We start from the raw sequence: 21,450 nt of genomic DNA, 5'->3' as shown, positions 1-21,450 counted from the left end.
CCTGGTGGGGAAGGCTGGCCCCGGCATCTCTGGCGATTGTTTCTGTCGCAGAGCCGCACCTCTCCCTGCCCAGCCGGGTTCCCGCAAGGCCCGGACTCCAACGGCTCCGCTCCGCTCGATTCGGCTGGGCTGGGCTGGGCTGGGCTGGGCTGGGCTGGGCTGCTCCGGGCTCCTGGCAGCTCAGCCGCCAGCTCCCGAGGTGCAGCACGCTCGCGCCCTCGCAGGGCGGCAGCGAAGGCGCTGCGTCGGGGTTGGTGAAACAGAAGGGGCGGGGGAAGAAAGGAGGGAAGGAGGCGGGAGGAAGCCGCGCGCTTCTCCTTTTCTGCAAAGCAGCGCTAAGGGCGGGGAGAGGGCTAGCTTCCCACACCCAGTCTCCAGCAAGAGGTAATTTCTCTCCAGAGCCAGGTTTTCCAGGGCTTGACAGAGTCCTGCGTGAGCTCCAGAGTCAAGGAATGCAACCAGTGCTCCTCTGTGCTTTAGTTTCTGCAGCTGAGTATAGAGGAGTCTCTTCTAGGATTCAAGTCAGACCTAGGATTCAGATTAGGCCTCAGAGAGAGATACACTTCCTCCCTCCCCCAACGTGCCAGGTTCTAATTCTAATGCTCCAGGAAGAGCTAGGTGGGCCCTTGTAGCTGCTTCTAAGCAATGAAAGCTCAGCAGCTGCTACATCATCATCATCATCATCATTTTGAGACAGAGTCTTGCTGTGTACCCAGGCTCGAGTGCAGTGGCTGGATCTTGGCTCACTGCAGCCTCGACCTCCCTGGGCTCAGATGATCCTCCTGCCTCAGCCTCCCAAGTAGCTGGGACTACAGGTGCCCACCACCATATCCGGTTATTTTTGTATTTTTCGTACAGATAGGGTCTGCCATGTTGCCCAGGCTGGTCTCAAACTTCTGTTCTCAAGCAATCCCCCTGCCTCAGCCTCCCACACTATGGACTACAGGTGTGAGCTACCACACCTGGCCACTGCTATCATTTATTAAGAACTATTGTGTACCAGGTACTATATAAATTCTATATATCTCTCAAAACAACCTTATGACGTAGGCACTATACCAATTCATATATGTCAAAACAGAGGTCCAGGGAAAATGTGGGCTCATACAATAAGTATTTTTTAACCAACTATTGTGTATCAGGCATTGTGAAGGAACCCGAGCTGAACACATTATAGAAACCAACATGGCCCAGACTAGTAGTGCCTCTAGTAGTGCCTCCCAATTACTGAAACAATAAAACACACCTTCACACCTTTGCAAATGCTCCCTAGGAGGTAGTATTACCTCACTTCTCCCCTTCCCAAACCCTGCTCTTAAGAGACATGACAGAAGTCAGATTATGTGGTGTCTCTTTTGGGTCATAATTAGGAGTTAGGCTTTTGTCACAAGTTTTAGCAGTGGGAAGGCTCTGGAAGGTTTGAAAGCAGAATGACAAACTCTTTAACTTACATTTTTTAAAAGATCACTGGCTGTTTAGTGGAGAAAGGGTGTAGGAGTGGAAATAAGAGAACAAGTTAATAAATTCTCTCAGAGATTGAGGCAACAGAAAATGGTAATGATTTAGACTAACACATTGTAAGATAACATAAAAAAAAGCAAGCATATTTTCTAAAGACACTTAGAAGAAGTAACAGCAGAACTTGGTGGAAAACAGAATACAATGGGTGAAAGAAGTCAGTGACTTCCCCAAGGCCACATATCTGGTAAGTGCTCAGCCCTCCTGTCCCTGGTCTAACTTCTAAGCCAATGTTTACTTATTTATTTATTTCTCTTATTTATTTCTCTCTGCCATACTATGTACAAGAGACCACCGTTAGTCATCTCTGTATCAATTGCTGTATCCCTCTTTCTACTGCCAACAAAGAGCAGGTAACCAGGATTAAGCCTGAAGAATGAATTAAGTGTGCTAGAGAGAAACTTTATGGTATTTATTCATTTTCCCTGACAGATGTCTACATCTCCATTCAATGTGCCTAAATTAGTGTAATTGCAGGGAGTGTAAGGAAAGAACTCCATGAAGAAAGAGAGAACCTGCTTCTCCTGTTAAGTATCATTCACCCTTCCCAGGCCCTAAATACTCATGCTGTTCCAACTAACAGAAGTCCCCAATTTGACAGAAAAGACAGAGAATGAGGATACCCACATTAAAGAATGAATTTGGTCAGCCAGGCACAGTGACTCAGCCTGTAATCCCACCACTTTGGGAGGCCAAGCTGGTGGATCACTGGGAGTCAGGAGTTCAAGACCAGCCTGGCCAACGTGGTGTAACCCCATCTCTATTAAAAATACAAAAAATTAGCTGAGTGTGGTGGTGGGCACCTGTAATCCCAGCTACTCAGGAGGCTGAGGCAGGAGAATCCCTTGAAGCTGGGAGGCAGAGGTTGCCGTGAGCCGAGATCACACCACTGCACTCCAGCCTGGGTAACAAGAGTGAAACTCCATTTAAAAAAAAAAAAAAAAAATGCTGGGTGCAGTGGCGCACGCCTATAATCCCAGCACTTTGGGAGGCCGAGGCGGGTGGATCACAAGGTCAAGAGATCGAGACCATCCTGGTCAACATGGTGAAACTCCATCTCTACTAAAAATACAAAAATTAGCTGGGCATGCTGGTGCGCGCCTGTAATCCCAGCTACTCAGGAGGCTGAGGCAGGGGAATTGCTTGAACCCAGGAGGTGGAGGTTGTGGTGGGCCAAGATTGCACCATTGCACTCCAGCCTGGGTAACAAGAGCGAAACTCATCTCCAAAGGAGAGAGGGAGGGAAGGAGGGAGGGAGGAAAGGAAGGAAGGAAGGAAGAAGAAAGAGAGAAAAAAGGAAAGGAAGGAGAGAAAGAAAGAAGGAAGAAGAAGAGAATGAAGGAGGGAAAGAAAGAAAAGGAAAGGAAAGGAAAAGAATTGGTCAGTAATAGAGACCGGAAGACTTGCTGTAGTCTGAGAATTCAGCTTCAAAGTCGTTTTAAGATTTTTTTTTAACCCCACACCCTGTCCTTCATCCCAATTTACACAGGGTGAATGAGAGCCAGAAGTAGTCCTCTGTCTTAGACACAGCTTTTCAAACTAATAATCAATAATCATAGCATCTTATCTTACTCAACTTCCCACCCCATGTAGCATCCTCTTATAGATGGTCTTCCAGGCTTTTCTGAAATATATGCAGGAACAAGCAGCTCACTTTCCACTAGCACTACGAGGCAGTGTTTCCTCACATTCAGCCAGGTACCTCTCTGTAAATGTCCAGTTCTGCTCCAGGAGCAACATCCTCCAGGGCAAGTCACATTAAAGGCTTTCAACTATGTATGCTGAAATACATACATATATATGAAAGATAAATACTCCCAGTTCTTTAAGTCATTTGTTCATTCAACAACTATTTAAGCATCTTGTGCAAGTCACTGGGTATAGACACATCAGTGAACAGAACCACATCTTCAAGGAGTTAATGATTTTATGATTTAGAATGGTGGTTTTCAATTCTCCCTGTCCACCAGAATAACCTGGAAAGCTTTAAATATACGTAAATATACTAGAGTCGCAGCAGAGATTCTGAGTCGATTAGTGTGGGATGTGACCTAGGCAATATATTTTTATAGATATAACTATACTGTTATCTATTGGAAGACTGACTTATAAAGCTACAGTGATAATGACAATGTGGCATTGGTGAAAAAACAGATAAATAGATCACTGGAATTGAAGTAAATAGCCCAAAACAGACCCACACAAATGTGGTCAGCTGACTGTCAAAGAGAAAAGGAAATGCAACGAAGAAAGGACAGTCTTTTCAATTGTGCTATAACTAGACATCCACATCCCCAAAAAAAATGAAGCTAGACACAGACTTCATGCTTTTCACAAAAATTAACTCAAAATGGATCACAGATCATTGCATTTGCAAAATGTCTAAAATATAATGTAGGGGAAAATCTAGATGGTTTGGCAATGACTTTTTTAGGTACAGCCCCAAAAGCAAGATCCATGCCAGAAAAAATTGACATGTTAGACTTGACTGAAATTGAAAACTTCTATTATGCAAAAGACAGTGTTAAGAGAATGAAGAAAGAAGCCACATCTAATAAAAGGCTTATATCAAAATATACATAGAACTCTTAAAATTCGATAATAGGGCCGGGTGTGGTGGCTCATGCCTGTAATCCCAGCACTTAGGGAAGCTGAGGCAGGTAGATCACAAGGTCAGGAGATTGAGACCATCCTGGCCAACATGGTAAAATCTCTTCTCTACTAAAAATACAAAACATAGCCAGGCATGGTGATGTATGCCTGTAATCCTAGCTACTCAGGAGACTGAGGCAGGAGAATCACTTGAACCCAGGAGGTGAAAGTTGCAGTGAGCTGAGATTGCGCCACTGCACTCCAGCCTGGGCAACAGAGGGAGACTCTGTCTCAAAAAACAATGACAACACGAAGAGAAAAAAAAGAAAGAAAAAACAGGGCAAAAGATCTGAATAGACACCTCACCAAGGAAGATATACACATGACAAATAAGCATATGAAAAGATGCTCAGCATCTTATATCATTAGAGAATTGCAAATTAAAACAATGAGATATTACTACACATCTATTAGAATGGCTAAAATCCAAAGCACTGATAACATCAAATGGTGATAAGGATGTGCAGCAACAGGAACTCTTGTTCATTACTGGTGGGAATGCAAAATAGTACAACCACTTTGAAAGACAATTTAGGAGTTTCTTAGAAAGCTAAATACAGTTATGTGTCACTTAATGACAGGCATACATTCTGAGAAATGTGTCATTACGTGATTTCATTGTTATGTGAACATCACAGAGTTTTCACAAACAAACCTAGATGATACAGCCTACTATAATACTAGGCTATATGGTCTAGCCTACTTTCTGAGACTACAAATCTGTACAGCATGTTACTGTATTGAATACTAGGCAACTGTAACACAATACTACTTGTGTATCTAAACCTACATAAACATAGAAAAAGTACAGTAAAAATGTGCCATAAAAGATTTTTTTTTTTAAAGTGCATCTGTAAAGGGCATTTACCATCAATGGAACTTGCAGGACTGGAAGTGTCTCTGGGTGAGTCAGTGAGTGAGTGGTAAGTGAATGGGAAGGCCTAGGACATTATTGTACACTACTGTAGACTTTATAGACAGTATATATTTAGGCTGCACTAAACTTATTTAAAATTTTTTTCTTTCTTCAATAAATTAACCTTAGCATCCTGTAAATTTTTACTTCATAAACTTTTAACTTTTAAAAAACACATTTTGACTCTATTGTAGTAACACTTGGCTAAAGACACAAGCACACTGTACAGCTGTACAAAATATTTTCTTTATAGCTTTATTCTATACGCTTTTTTGTATTCTTAAAACATTATTTTTTTTTATTTTTTTATTTTATTTTTTTTTTTTGAGACAGAGTTTTCGCTCTTGTTACCCAGGCTGGAGTGCAATGGCGCGATCTCGGCTCACCACAACCTCCGCCTCCTGGGTTCAGGCAATTCTCCTGCCTCAGCCTCCTGAGTAGCTGGGATTACAGGCACGTGCCACCATGCCCAGCTAATTTTTTGTATTTTTAGTAGAGACGGGGTTTCACCATGTTGACCAGGATGGTCTCGATCTCTCGACCTCGTGATCCACCCGCCTCGGCCTCTCAAAGTGCTGGGATTACAGGCTTGAGCCACCACGCCCAGCTAAACATTATTATTATTATTTGAGACAGAGTCTCACTCCATCACCCAGGCAGGAATACAGTGGTGTGATCTCGGCTCACTGCAACCTCCACCTTCTAGATTGAAGCGATTCTCCTGCCTCAGCCTTCCCAGTAGCTGGAATTACAGGCATACAGACATGCCCAGCTAATTTTTCTATTTTTAGTAGAGATGAGGTTTCACGATGTTGTCCAGGCTAGTCTCCAATTCCTGAGCTCAAGCTATTTGCTTGTCTTGGCCTACCAAAATGCTAGCATTACAGGTGTGAGCCACTGAATCCATTATTTTTATTTTTTTACATTTTAAACTTTTTGTTAAAAACTGACACACAGGCCGGGCGCGGTGGCTCATGCCTGTAATTCCAGCACTTTGGGAGGCCAAGGCGGGTGGATCACGAGGGTGAGAGATCGAGACCATCCTGGTCAACATGGTGAAACCCCGTCTCTACTAAAGAATATAAAAAGTTAGCTGGGCATGGTGGCACGTGCCTGTAATCCCAGCTACTCGGGAGGCTGAAGCAGGAGAATTGCCTGAGCCCAGGAGGCAGAGGTTGCGGTGAGCCGAGATCGCGCCATTGCACTCCAGCCTGGGTAACAAGAACGAAACTCCATCTCAAAAAAAAAAAAAATTAACACACAAACATATATTTTAGCCTCACAGGATCAGAACTGCCAATATTAGTGTCTTCCACCTCCATATCTTGTCCCACTGGAAGCTCTTTAGGGGCAGTAACATGCACGGAGCTGTCACCTCTTATGATAACAAAAACTTCCTCTGAAAGACCTTCCAAAGGACCTGCCTGAAGCTGTTTTATAGTTAACTTTTTTTAGTAAGTAGGAATATACTGTAAAATAACAACAAAAAGCACAGCAAGGAGAGAGATCCAAGATGGCTGTTTAGCAGCAGCTCAGGATTGTAGCTCCCAGTGAAAGCACAGAGAACGAGTGGACGCCAGGCTTTCAGATGAATTTTTGTTGTCTAAGGACCAGGAGATTCCCAGCGGAGTAGCCCCACAGGTTGCCAGCGTGACTCTTTTGGCTGGCGCGGCTGTTCTGCCAGTGTCCCGGCGCGGCGGTTCTCAGTGCAGAGTATGTGGGACTAGGTGCCCTTTTGGTTGGCGTTTGGAGCTCTGGGAAGGCAGAGTCGCCCATTCAGCTGATTGAAAAGGGGACTGAAGCAGGGAGCCAGACCAGGAGATTCCCGGGCAGAAAAACACCACAAATCTCAGCGCAGCTGTTTCAGCTGGCATGGTCGCCACATGGGAAATTGCATAGATCCCGGTGCCTTTTTGGCAGGCGACTGGGGCACCTGGGAGAGAATCACCGTTCAATCAGGAAAAGAAAAAAAGGGGGCTCCAAGGCGGGGAGCCAAGTGATCAGGCTCGGCTGGTCCCAGCCCCACAAAAAAACAGCAATTGGAAATGCTGACGGTTGAGAGTTTCACAGCAAGCACAGCTGAACCCAGGAAGGTCCAGCTCTGTCAGGGAGGGGCATCCGCCAAAGGAAAACAAAGAGACCCACTCCGAGACCCAATCTGAAAGTCAGCAATTACAAAGAAGACAGGTGGATAAATCCACAAAGATGGGAAGAAACCAGCGCAAAAAGGCTGAAAACATCAGAAATCAGAATGCCTCCCATCCTTCAGGGGATTGCAGCTCCTCATCAGCAACAGAGGGAACAAGGCCTGATGGAGAATGAGTGTGATGAATCGTCAGAATCAGGCTTCAGAAAGTGGATAATAAGAAACTTCTGTGAGCTAAAAGAACATATTCTAACCCAATGCAAAGAAACTAAGAACCTGAAAAAAGGTTTGACAAAATGCTAATGAGGACAATGTAGAGAGGAATATAAGTTAATTAATGGAGCTGAAAAACACAGTATGAGAACTTTGTGAAGCATGCACAAGTTTTAACAGTCAAACTGACCAAGCAGAAGAAAGGACCTCAGAGGTTGAAGACCAACTCAATGAAGTAAAACGAGAAGACAAGACTAGAGAAAAATGCATAAAACGGAATGAGCAAAGTCTCCAAGAAATATGGGACTATGTGAAAAGACCTAATCTATGTTTGATAGGTGTGCCTGAATGTGACAGAGAGAATGAATCCAAGCTGGAAAATACTCTTCAGGATATTATTCAGGAAAACTTTCCCAACCTAGCAAGACAGGACAATATTCAACCCCAGGTAATACAGAGAACACCACAAAGATATTCCTCAAGAAGAGCAACCCCAAGGCACATAATCATCAGATTCACCAGGGTTGAAATGAAAGAGAAAATGCTAAGGGCAGCCAGAGAAAAAGGTAGGGTTACCCACAAAGGGAAGCCTATCAGACTCACAGCAGATCCGTCAGCAGAAACCCTACAAGCCAGAAGAGAGTGGGGGCCAATATTCAACATCCTTAAAGAAAAGAACTTTCAGCCCAGAGTTTCATATCCAGCCAAACTAAGCTTCATAAGTGAAGGAAAAATAAAATCTTTTGTGAACAAGCAAGTACTCAGAGATTTCATCACCACCAGGCCTGCTTTACAAGAGCTTCCGAAAGAAACACTACACATAGAAAGGAACAACCAGTATCAGCCATTCCAAAAATATACCAAAAGGTAAAGAGCATCAACATAATGAAGAATCTACATCAACTAATGGGCAGCTTGCATTAAATAGCAGTATTAAACTCACATATATTAATATTAATCCTAAATTTAAATCGACTAAATGCCCCAATCAAAAGACACAGACAGGCAAATTGGATAAAAAGCCAAACTCCATTCAGTATGCTGCTTCCAGACCCATCTCACATGCAAGGATACACAAAGGCTCAAAATAAAGGGATGGAGGAAGATTTACCAACCAAAAGGAGAGCAAAAAAATAAAACTAAAAAGCAGGAGTTGCAATTCTCGCCTCTGATAAAATAGACTTTAAAGCAACAAAGATCAAAAGAAGCAAAGAAGGACATTACATAATGGTAAACGGATCAATGCAACAAGAAGAGCTAATGATCCTAAACATATACGCACCCAATACAGGAGCACCCAGAGACATAAGACTTATAAAGAGACTTAGACTCCCACACAATAATAGTGGGAGACTTTAACATCACATTGTCAATAATAGACAGATCAACGAGACAGAAAACTAACAAGAGTATCCCAGACTTGAACTGAGACCTGGAACAAGTAAAGTTAATAAACACTTACAGAACTCTCCACCGCAAATCCACAAAACATACATTCTTCTCAGTACCACATCACACCTACTCTAAAAGTGACTACATAATTGGAAGTAAATCACCCCTCAGTAACTGCATAGCATTTCACAGGTTTATATGAAATATTGGTTGGCTGCTTGTTTGTTATTTTCCTCCCTTATTCCTTCCTGTCTCCATTGTTAAGCACAATTATTGGCATAAAAAAGGTTTTTAAATACCCATTTTTAGACTGCATTCTAGCCTGGGCAATAAAGCAAGACTCCCGTTCTCTCTCCCTCTTTCTCTTCCTCTTTCTTCTTTCATTCTTTTTTACTTTCTTTCTTTCTTAAAAAAAAAAAAAAAAAAAAAAAGCACAGCAAATATATAAACCAGCAACACAGTCATTTATCATCATTATCAAGCAGAATATACTATATATAATTATGTGTTCTATACTTTTATATGAGTGGGAGCACAGTAGGTTTGTTTACACCAGCATCTCCACAAACATGAGTAATGTGTTGCATTAATATGTGATGATGGCTATATCATATATGTAGTCCATTACTGACTAAAACATCATATTGTGTGCTTATTATAGCATTCCTAGGTATTTACCCAAATTAGTTGAAAACTATGTTCACACAAAAAGCTGCTCGTGAATGTTTACTGCAGTTTTATTCAGAATTGCTAAAAACTGGAAGTGACCGAGATGTCCTTCAAGATTTAATGAATAAACTGTGGTATGTTATACAATGGAGTATTATTCAGTAAAAAAAGAAATGAACTATCAACCCACAAAAAGACATGGAAGAACCTGAAATGTAGATTACTAAGTAAAAGAAGCCAGTCTGAAAAGGCTAATTCCAACTACATGATATTCGGAAAAAGGCAAAACTATAGAAACAGTAAAAAGGTGTGGCTGCTAGGGATTTGAAAGGCTGGGGTTAGTGGTTAAGGAATAAATAGGTGAAGCGCCAGGCGCGATAGCTCAAGCCTGTAATCCCAGCACTTTGGGAGGCCGAGGCGGGTGGATCACGAGGTCGAGAGATCGAGACCATCCTGGTCAACATGGTGAAACCCCGTCTCTACTAAAAATACAAAAAATTAGCTGGGCATGGTGGCACATGCCTGTAATCCCAGCTACTCAGGAGGCTGAGGCAGGAGAATTGCCTGAACCCAGGAGGCAGAGGTTGTGGTGAGCCGAGATTGCACCATTGCACACCAGCCTGGCTAACAAGAGCCCAACTCCGTCTCAAAAAAAAAAATAGGTGAAGCACAGGGCATTTTTAGGGTATAAAACTATTCTACATGATACTATAATGGTGGATACACAATACTATGGATTTGTCAAAACCTATAGAACTACACAACACAAAGAGTAAGCCCTAATGTAAACTATGTACTTTAGTCAATAATAATGTATCAATATTGGTTCATCAACTGTACATTAATGAGATGGTGATAATAGAGGAAATGGGGAAACAGAGATTCTGCATTTTCTTTTCATTTTTTTAAGACAGAGTTTCACTCTTGTTGCCAAGGCAGAAGTGCAATAGCACAAATCTCGGCTCGCTGCAACTTCTGCCTCCCAGGTTCACACAATGCTTGTGCCTTGGCCTCTGAGTAGCTGGGATTACAGGCACATGCCATCACACCTGGCTAACTTTTTGTTCTTTTAGTAGAGACAGGGTTTCACCATGTTGGCCAGACTGGTCTCAAACTCCTGACCTCAGATGATTTACCCACCTCAGCCTCCCGAAGTGCTGGGTTTACAGGCATGAGCCACTGTGCCCAGCCAATTCTGCATTTTTTTCTTTCTTTTTTTTGAGACAGACTCTTGCTCTATCACCAGGCTGGAGTGCAGTGGTGCAATCTCAGCTCACTGCAACCTCTGCCTCCTGGGTTCAAGCAATTCTTCCGCTTCAGCCTCCTGAGTAGCTGGGACCACAGGCACATGCCACCATGCCCCACTATTTTTTGTATTTTTAGTAGAGACGGGGTTTCAGCGTGTTGGCCTGGATGATCTCGATCTCTTGACCTCGTGACCCGCCCGCCTCGGCCTCCCAAAGTGCTGGGATTACAGGAGTGAGCCACTGCGCCTGGCCCAATTCTGCATTTTCTACACAATTTTTCTATAAACCTAAAATTGCTCTAAAAAATAAAGTCTATTAAAAGAAAAAAGAAAAAAAGTATCAAGGAAAAAAGAGAAAGAAACAAAGACATACAAGATAAAGCTCATCTTCCTTTTTATTAGATTCATTAGACATAAAATTACCCTGACAAACTGCTAGATTTGTCTAGTAATCTCAATTTCTATGCTTACCTCATTGTAGCCTGGGAACAGTTCACACTATACTTTCAGTAGTGATGATCTAGAGCACCCTCTACTAAATAGAGCCCTGTTTGCAATGATCCTCTTATTGCCTGGTACCGAGGGGAACATGATACTCTTGAGTGCAGTCTGCCTCCTGTAAAACATAGTGGAACTATCACCTCCTTTAACTGTACTTAATACCTCCAAGAATTCAGTCCAAAGTTGCATTAGATTTTTATCCACTGCAATGCCTTTGGCTGACATTGAGCTTCGGCAGCCAAAAGCACCATTTTCATAAGAATAGCATCATGCTAAGTCTCTTCCAGTCTGCCCATATGTTGCCATTTCTTTGAGAGTTAAAATGCAGAACTTCACTGTCTTCCTCTTAAATTTTATCTTGCTGGCTTCAGCCCATCATTTCAGAGAGTTCACTCTCTACCATCTAAATATTAGTTTTCTCTTTCAGTTTTTGCCACCTACAAAGCTAATAGGTATGCCATCTCTTAAAAGATTTTTCAAATATCTATCATGTGCTCTTGCCTGTTCCAGATTTTGAGGATTAAAGATGACCTAGAAATGGCCTATGTCTCCAGGAAATCACCACTAACAGGGGAAGTTGGCAAATATAAAACTAAAAAGTGCTGCACTAGAAAAATGACTGAACAAAATAAATGAGATCAGGTAGATGAAGCAACAAAACATCTATGAACAGTATTAGGCAAAACCACTACTATCTTCAGCAGGAAGGATCAAATTCAGACATCTTCTATTTCAGATTTCAGTTCCTAAAAACCAAATGCTGGTTTGGTTAACTAGCTGGCTCATACACTGTCTCTCTCTCTTTCAATGGTGGGTGCTGCTATAGGAAACTTGGCTAAGTTTAGTTCCCTCTGATGAAACACAATACTTATGAAATTGAGGCATCTTGGTAAGATGCCAGCAGTTTTATTTATTACTGACAGAATCAAATGAGGTAAAAGCAACTTTAGAGATGATGCTGTACATTCAAAGAAATTAAATACTGGAGATCTCAAATGACTTGCTGAAGTTACACAAGTTAGCAGTTAACATGTTTTAAGTACAATAACTCCTTTCATTTAAATAGTCCTCTGGTTTTCAAAGTAAATAATTAACAAATTATTCTTATAACCCATGGACGTTGGCCAGCAATGTTATGTCTCTGTAGTCATCTTAAGCCTAACCAGGCCTTTTTAAGTCATTTCTCTCTCCTCTGTAGGCATATGAGTTTGCAACTCCTGCTAACTCTATTGTAAAATCTAATGATCAATATTAATTCAAAAATTTGGTTTTGTTTAGAGACTACAGCTTTCAATCTTATGGCTTACAACTGATGCTAGTGTCACTGAAGTGCCTAAAAGGTTTGAAAATGATTGTTTTTATTGGGTTCTTTTGCAACAACAAATAACTTTTAAAACAATATATGTACTAAATGAAAATTATAAATTTCCCAACACAACCAGTTAAATGTACAAGGAATGATCATCATCAGTCAACAGTGATGATGTTGGATTTAAAACAACATCTGAGAGGTATCCAAGATGGCCAAGTAGGAGCAGCTCTGGATTGCAGCTGCCAGCAAGAGCATGGAAGGAGAGTGGTAGCCGCATTTCCAGACAGATTTTTATTGCCCACAGACCAGGAGATTCCCATGCAGAGGAGCGTCATGGGTCTCCAGCGTGGCTGTTTCAGCTGACACGGCGGGTCTCCACACAAAAACTTACACAGGTCCAGGCACCATTTCAGCTGGTGACTGGAGCGCCTGGGAGACAGAGTCACCCATTCAACAGATAAAAAGGGGACTGAAACGGGGAGCCAGGCCAGCAGATTCCTGGGCAGAAAAGCACCACAAGTCTCCAGCGTGGCTATTTCAGCCAGTGCAGCGGGTCTCCACACAAAATCTCATGGAAATCCGGGCACCATTTAAACTGGCAACTGGAACGCCTGGGAGACAAGAGTTGCCCATTCAACTAAAAAAGCGGAATGAAACAAGGAGCCAGGCCAGGAGATTCCTGGGCAAAAAAGCGCCTCAAGTCTTCAGCGCGGTTGTTTCAGCTGGTGCGGTGGGTCTCCGCACAAGAACTCACACAAATCTGGGCATCATTTCAACTGGTGACTGGAATGCCTGGAAAACAGAGTCACCTGTTTAACTGAAAAAAAAAAAAAAAAAAAAAAAAAAAAAGGGGTCTGAGGCAGGGAGCCAGGTGATCAGGCTCGGCCGGTCCCAACCCCACAAAGACCAGCAATCTGAAACGCTCCGGATTGAGAGTTTCACAGCAAGAAGAGCTGAACTTGAGATGGTCTAGCTCAGTGGGGGAGGGGTATCCGCCATTACCTAGGCAGTCCACCACTACCAAGGTAGTCCGCCATTGCTGAAGTGGTCTGCCATTGCCAAAGCAGTCCGCCATTACCAAGGCAGCCTGCCATTGCCAAGGCAGTCCGCCATTACAGAGAGAATCTGCCATTACAGAGGCAGGCTGCCATTGCCAAGGCAGTTCTAACTATACCTCTGCAAACAGGACTGCAGAGAAGTTCCCACGGCACCTGGGCGGAGCCCACAGCAGCTCAGCAATGCCTCTGCTGGCAGACTGTGACTAGGCTGCCTCCTCACCGGGCAGAGCATCCCTGAAAGAAGGCAGCAGCAGGACAGAAACTTATAAATAAAGCCCTACCTTCCCAAGACAGAGCGCCTGGGAAAAAAAGGTGGTTGTGAGTTCTGCTGCAGCAGACTTAAACGTACCTGTCCAACAGCTCTGAATGGAACAATGGAGCCCACAGCTCAGCACTTGAGCTCCTATAAAGGACAGACTGTGTCATCAAGCAGCTCCCTGACCCCCATATATACTAAGAGTCACCTCATAAAGGAGAGCTCAGACTGACATCTGGCAGGTATCCTTCTGGGACAAAGATAGCAGAAGAAGAAACTGGCAGCAACCCTTACTGTTCTGCAGCCACTGCAGGTGATTCTCAGGCATGCAGGGCCTGGAGTGGACCTCAGCAGTCCCACAGCAGAGGGGCCAGACTGTTAGAAGTACAACTAAGAAACAGAAAGAATAACTTCATCATCAACAAACTGTACGTTCACTCAGAGACCCAATCTGAAAGTCAACAACTACAAAGATCACAGGGAAACAAATCCACAAAGATGGGAAGAAGCTAGCACAAAAAGGATGAAAACACCCAAAAAACGTAAAGAACCTCTTCAAGGAGAACTGCAAACCACTGCTCGATGGAATAAGAGAGGACACAAACAGATGGAGAAACATTCCATGCTCATGGTTAGGTAGAATCAATATGGTGCAAATGAACATACTGCCCAATGTAATTTACAAATTAAACCCTATCCCCCATCAAGCTAACAATGACCTTCTTCACAGAACTGGAAAAAAACACCTTAAACTTCATATGGAACCAAAAGAGAGCCCACATATCCAAGTCAACTCTAAGCAAAAAGAATAAAGCTGGAGGCATCACGCTACCTGACTTCAAACTATATTACAAGGCTACGGTTATCAAAACAGCATGGTACTGGTACCAAAACAGAGATATAGACCAGTGGAAGAGAACAGAGGCCTCGAAGGCAATACCACACATCTACAACCATCTGATCTTTGACAAACCTCACAAAAACAAGCAATGGAGAAAGGATTCCCTGTTTAATAAATGATGTTGGGAAAACTGGCTAGCCATGTGCAGAAAGCAGAAACTGACCCCTTCCTGACACCTTACCCTAAAATTAACTCCAGATAGATTAATGACTTAAACATAAGACCTAACACCATAAAAACCCTAGAAGAAAATCTAGGCCAAACCATTCAGGACATAGGCATAGGCAAGGACTTCATAACTAAAACACCAAAAGCATTGGCAACAAAAGCCAAAATAGACAAATGGGACCTAATTAAACTGCAGAGCTTCTGCACAGCAAAAGAAGCAATCATTGGAGTGAATTGGCAACCAACAGAATGGGAAACTTTTTTTGTAATCTACGCATCTGACAAAGGGCTAATATCCAGAATCTACAAAGAACTAAAACAGATTTACAAGAAAAAAACAAACAAGCCCATTCAAAAGTGGGCGAAGGATATGAACAGACACTTTACAAAAGAAGATATATATGAGGCCAACAAATATATGAGAAAATGCTCATCATCACTGGTCATTAGAGAAATGCAAATCAAAACTACATTGAGATACCATCTCACGCCAGTTAGAATGGCGATTATTAAAAAATCTGGAGACAACAGATGCTGGAGAGGATGTGGAGACATAGGAACACTTTTACAGTGTTGGTGGGAATATAAATTAGTTTAACCATTGTGGAAGACAGTGTGGCGATTCCTCAAGGACCTAGATATAGAAATTCCATTTGACCCAGCAATTCCATTACTGGGTATATATCCAGAGGATTATAAATCATTCTATTATAAGGACATATGCACACAAATGTTCACTGCAGCACTGTTTACAACAGCAAAGACTTGGAACCAACCCAAATGCCCATCGATAATAGACTGGACAGGGAAAATGTGGCACATATACACCATCGAATACTATGCAGCCATTAAAAACGATGAGTTCGTGTCCTTTATAGGGACATGGACAAACCTGGAAACCATCATTCTCAGTAAACTGACACAACAGAAAATCAAACACTGCATGTTCTCACTCATAGGCGGGTGTTGAATAATGAGAACACATGGACACAGGAAACAGAGCATCACATACTGGGGTCTGTGGTGGGGAACTAGGGGAAGGACAGCAGGTGTAGGGAGTTGGGGAGGGATAACATGGGGAGAAATGCCAGATATAGGTGACAGGGAGGAAGGTAGCAAACCACATTGCCATCTATGTACCTATGCAACAATCTTGCATGTTCTTCACATGTACCCCAAAACCTAAAATGCAATAAAATATAAATAAATAAATAAATAAAACATCTGAGATGCCATATTTTCTTGTAGTAATTAGATAGTAAGGCCAGTTACCTGTTAAGGTCACTTTCTCTGGAATGTACTTTCAGTAATGATGATCTAGAGCACCTTAGATCTAGACATGAGGTGGAGTATGAAATAAATAATAATAGTAGCTTACAAATATACTCTAAGTAAAGAAGCAAAAGAAAGATGGAAATGAAAAAAGATATTAATAAATTTATTTAGTGGTAGTCAGTCACAAAGCCACCAGTCATAAGTCAAAGTATACTTGAATTTCAAACAAGACAAAGAAGTGCAGAGAAGGGAGACATTAATTATATCTGCAGAACTTGGAAAAGTTTCAGGGAAGAGGCAGTATTTTGATTGGTATGGAAGAAAGAGTAACATTTTCACAGAGATATTGAAATTTCCCTTGAGTGAATCACAAAAACAAAGGGCCAAAGGAGAAAAAAAGTATGAGCTGTTTAAAAAATAATAAATAACTTGGTCCTTCTTGGAAATAGTAAATAATCTCATCATTCATTCACCATTTATTGAATATATTCTACATGTCAGACAGAATGCCAATCACCATGGATGCAAAGATGACAAGATCTAGTTCTTCCCCTCAAAAAGAAAAGCATTTTTAAAGACAATAGGAGACAAAGCTGTGCCGCTGATTGTCAGACTTAACAGGTCCAAAATCTGTTCCTCCTTTAGGTGTTTCCTCCCCCAACCCCTCAATAAATGGCAATCCTATTCTTTCAGTTGTCAAGCCAACTTTTTGCCTATCAGCCCCACAAGCATCCACCAGCAAATTCTATCAACTCCACCTTCAAAACAGTTCTACAGTCCAACCATTTCTCATCACATTTACTGTTATCACCTTGGTCCAAACCATCAGCAACTTTGGTATACAACAGTGGATCTCAATAGGGGGAAGAAGAATTGGGGAGGGGAGTGTAGATTTGCTCTGCTCCCCAGGGGATATTTGGCAATGTCTAGAGAAATTTTGTATTAAAACAACTGGGTAAGTGCTACTGGCATTTAGTAAGTGGGAGCCAGCAATATTATTAAACATACTAGAATGCAGAGTATAGCCCCTCACGACAAGGAATTATCCTGCCCAAAATGTCAACACCACCACTATTGGGGAAACTCTGACCTAGACTATTTCAACATCCTTCTTAACTGATCCATTCTTGCCTCCCAGAGTGATCCATTTAAAATATGTCTCAGATCACATCACTCGCTTCTGATTAAACTCTTCCAGTGGCTTCCCCAATCTCAACATAAAAGGCAAAGTCCTTACAAAGACCTACAAGGCCTTATATGATCTTACCTTCCTCTACCTCTTCCCCTTATCTTTCCCTGCTACTTCATTGACCTTATCTCTGACTTCTCCCCACTTCACTCACTCTGCTCCAGGCACCAAAGCTTTCTCCAACAGCCTACATATACTCTTACCTCCAGGCCTTTGTACCTTACGGTAACTATGCCTGAAAATACATTTCCCCTCAGATATCCACATGACTTATTCCCTGCCTGCCTTCAAGTCTCTGCTGAAAGATCACTTCATCAGAGAATTCTTCTCTAATCATTCTTTATAAAATGATTTTAAAATCCCCCTCTACTCTCTATCAGCACTTTTTATTCCACCTTATCCTGCTTTATTTGTATCCTGGCACTTATTATCAACTGACATTGATTTGCTTATTTGCTGGCTCCCTCCAATGGAACAAATGCTCCACAAGGGCAAAGACTTTGTCTTCATCTCCAGACCTCAGAACTATGCCTTGCACACAGTAGGTGATAGACAAGTAATGGCGGAATGAAGGAAGGAAGGAATAAATGGAGCTGCAAAGACCAGTTGGAAAAAAACTACAGAGAATCCCAAAGGAATGCGGATGCAGTCTTAGAGTGGCCTAAAGTAACTATCCAAGAGTTCTCTTCTCATCATGTCATACAAATCACCTTTTGCCTTCCCAACCAAAAACAGACAAAGTGGGAGGGAGGAAGAAATTGAGAAATCTTTAAGAACATTATAATAATCAGAGGTATCTAAAAATAAAATGGACAATCTCTGAGGTATTAACGTTGACAGTCAACCCTTCAGCAGGGAAGATACAGCAGTAAGTTACTGCATAACCCCTTAAGTTTTCCCTTTGGCCTATCCTTTAGGACCCAGCTTAACTGTCACCACTTCTACAAAGGCTTCCTATAATCACTCAAACAGATTTAATGACTCCTAAACATGGCCCTTAGAGAAGTCTTCTCAAACACCTACTCAATTTACTGAAAATATTTGATAGTATTTCTTTTTACCTCTAGACTGGAAAAGTAATGTGTCTCCTCATTTACTACTGTATCTCCAGCCCAAAATAAGGCTGCTCCAATAAAACACAGGCACCAGCACACATTTTTATAAAATCACACAGAGTACAAATACATTTTTTAAATCCATATTAAAAAGTAACTAAAGGCAGGGCACGGTAGCTCATGCCTGTAATCCCAGCACTTTGGGGAGGCTGAGGCGGGTCAATCACCTGAGGTCAGGAGTTTGAGTCCACCCAGCACACATAATGAAACCCTGTCTCTACTAAAAATACAAAAATTAGTCAGGCATGGTGGCGGGCACCTATAATCTCAGGAGGCTGAGGCAAGGAGAATTCACTTGAACCTGGGAGGCGGAGGTTGCAGTGAGGCAAGATCACACCATTGCACTCTAGCCTGGGCTACAGAGCGAGACTCTGTCTTTAAAAAAAAAGAAAAAATCACTAAAGTCAAATGACTTTCAAATGCCTAACCAACATCCATTCATCCCTTTATCCATGCCAATTCTGCCAACCCTAACTTTATCCAGGAAAGTAAGTTCCTAAGAATTCTGGGAAAATGGTTGCTTTAATTATAATATAGGACACAGGTAGAGTGCTAATTCTGTGATCCCCACGCCCAGCCCGACCCTTCCTTTCTCAAAAATTCTTTCTGGAGCTGCAGTAGCCTCCTAACCTTGAGGTCGTAAGTATAAGAGTGGAAGGCACACACTCGAAGTTTGGCAGAGTGACAAAGTGGAAAACGTTCGCAGAGTAGAAAAACAGAAAGAGCCTGGGTTCTAAATGGTATTTTATCCCATCCTGTACAAGCAAAAAGTCTCCACCCTCCTTGTCAAGTGAGGAAAATTAAATCTTATATTTAAATCACTGTTAGGTTTTCTACTGCTTATAGCTGAAAATATATATATATATATATATTTTTTTTTTTTTGAGGCAGAGTTTCGCTCTTGTTACCCAGACTGGAGTGCAATGGCCCGATCCCGGCTCACCGCAACCTCCACCTCCTGGGTTCAGGCAATTCTCCTGCCTCAGCCTCCTGAGTAGCTGGGATTACAGGCACGCGCCACCATGCCCAGCTAAGTTTTTGTATTTTTAGTAGAGACGGGGTTTCACCATGTTGACCAGGAGGGTCTCGATCTCTTGACCTCGTGATCCACCCACCTCGGCCTCCCAAAGTGCTGGGATTACAGGCTTGAGCCACTGCGCCCGGCCTAGCTGAAAATATTTCTAACTGATACAAACAAGAAGCATACTAGAGAATCAAGGAAAAGATGCTTCTTACTAGTCTGAAACATTAATTCCTTATTAGCCACTGGTCTCTAAACATAAATTCCTCTTATTAGCATGAGAATGAAAAAGATCTGAGCAAATTAAGACAATACTAAGTAGATATGAAAGGAAGACTGAGAATATTCTTCACAATTTGATATATTCCCAATAAGGTATACAATCACTCCAAGTTCCCCAAAAAAAAAAAAAAAAAAAAAAAAACCACACAGTAAAACCTGTCTACTACAAAAATGGCTTTCAAGGTGCTTACAAATATAAATATACATGTATATACACACACACAAACATATATCCCTTAGGACAATAGTAATCATCAATGGAATACAGGTAGGAGAAAATTACAACACAGTATCAGCAGTCCATACTTTGTAATTCATGACCAAATTTTGCTCTGAGCATCCTGGAAGCCAAAATAAAAAATAAAAAAATAAAAGGATAAAACTCAAACTAGCCGGGCGCGGTGGCTCAAGCCTGTAATCCCAGCACTTTGGGAGGCTGAGGAGGGTGGATCACAAGGTCAAGAGATCGAGACCATCCTGGTCAACATGGTGAAACCCCGTCTCTACTAAAAATACAAAAAATTAGCTGGGCGTGGTGGCGCGTGCCTGTAATCCCAGCTACTCAGGAGGCTGAGGCAAGAGAATTGCCTGAACCCAGGAGGCGGAGGTTGCGGTGAGCCGAGATCGCGCCATTGCACTCCAGCCTGGGCAACAAGAGCGAAACTCCGTCTCAAAAAAAAAATAAAATAAAACTCAAACTAATTAACACTCATTGTCTCATGAAGGAAACATTTTAGTGTTGTTAAGGGACAACCTTTATTAAAGTAAGGGTTGGAAAACTCTGCAAAAGGCCAAATGGTAAATTCTGCAAAAGTTCAAATGGTAAGGGTTGTAAAATTCTGCAAAAAGCCAAATAGTTGATAGAATTTGCTGATGGATGCTTGTGAGGCTGACAGGCAAAAAGTAGAGTCAAAGGCCTTGCTCAGAAGCAAGGCCCAGCCCCACAGCTATCTCTATCTTAGCTTTGAAGGCCCTATCATCTGTCTCAAAAATTCAACTCTGCCTTTGTAGCACAAAAGCAGCCACTGACAATATGTAATTAAACATGTGTAGCTGTGTTTCAACAAAACTTTATTTACAAAAACAGGCAATGGGGCCAGATTTGCCCCAGAGGCTGTAGTCTGATGACCTCTGACTCGAAAGCATTCTTGGATGTAAGCACCTGACTCTGAGTCTGGTGAAAATCAATTTACAATCTGAATCTGGTGAAAATCAATTTACTGAAAGAATATTGGGTGGCTCACAAAATTTGGTGAAGGTTGTTAAAATAGGCTTAAGGCTAAACTTCCAAAATAAAGCACAAAGGACACCACAGAACTAGTCCAATGAGGAAACCACTGCAGCTACTTCCGATCATTAGATGCCAGAATGGGTACCACTGTCACGTCTGGATCAAGAATTTAACCTCAGTGCAGCAACCACAAGCACCAATGCCACTTCAATGCCAGGAACCCAACCTTGCAGGGGATGCTACTGCCTCTGACATCAAAAAAAAAAGTTTCCCATTACTTTCTCTTTCATGTCTTTAAGTGCTAAATCCAAGTGTGGTCTGGGCCTATCAGATTGGTGAAACCTAGGTCACTGCCTATGCCCCAGAAGCAAGGAAGCTTGGGAATTAAG

General features: G+C 42.1%; 1 protein-coding gene across 4 annotated transcripts in view; it reads right to left on the bottom strand.

Moving 5' to 3' along the window:
* The window catches only part of PAK1 (p21 (RAC1) activated kinase 1), a 156,363-nt gene that overhangs the window by 86,570 nt on the left and 48,343 nt on the right, over nt 1-21,450 (bottom strand). For 2 of the 4 annotated variants that reach the window (XM_010330809.3, XM_003942964.4), the window contains exon 1: nt 2-240. The exons of the other annotated variants lie outside the window; for them this stretch is intronic. The gene's annotated coding sequence lies outside the window, so the exon portion shown is untranslated. Of the gene's footprint in view, nt 1; nt 241-21,450 lie in introns of those variants that run through there. 4 annotated transcript variants of the gene reach the window in all.

Source organism: Saimiri boliviensis, chromosome 6, assembly GCF_048565385.1.
Source record: "Saimiri boliviensis isolate mSaiBol1 chromosome 6, mSaiBol1.pri, whole genome shotgun sequence".
NCBI classification, from domain to species: domain Eukaryota; kingdom Metazoa; phylum Chordata; class Mammalia; order Primates; family Cebidae; genus Saimiri; species Saimiri boliviensis.
This window is presented reverse-complemented; position numbering and strand designations above follow the sequence as displayed.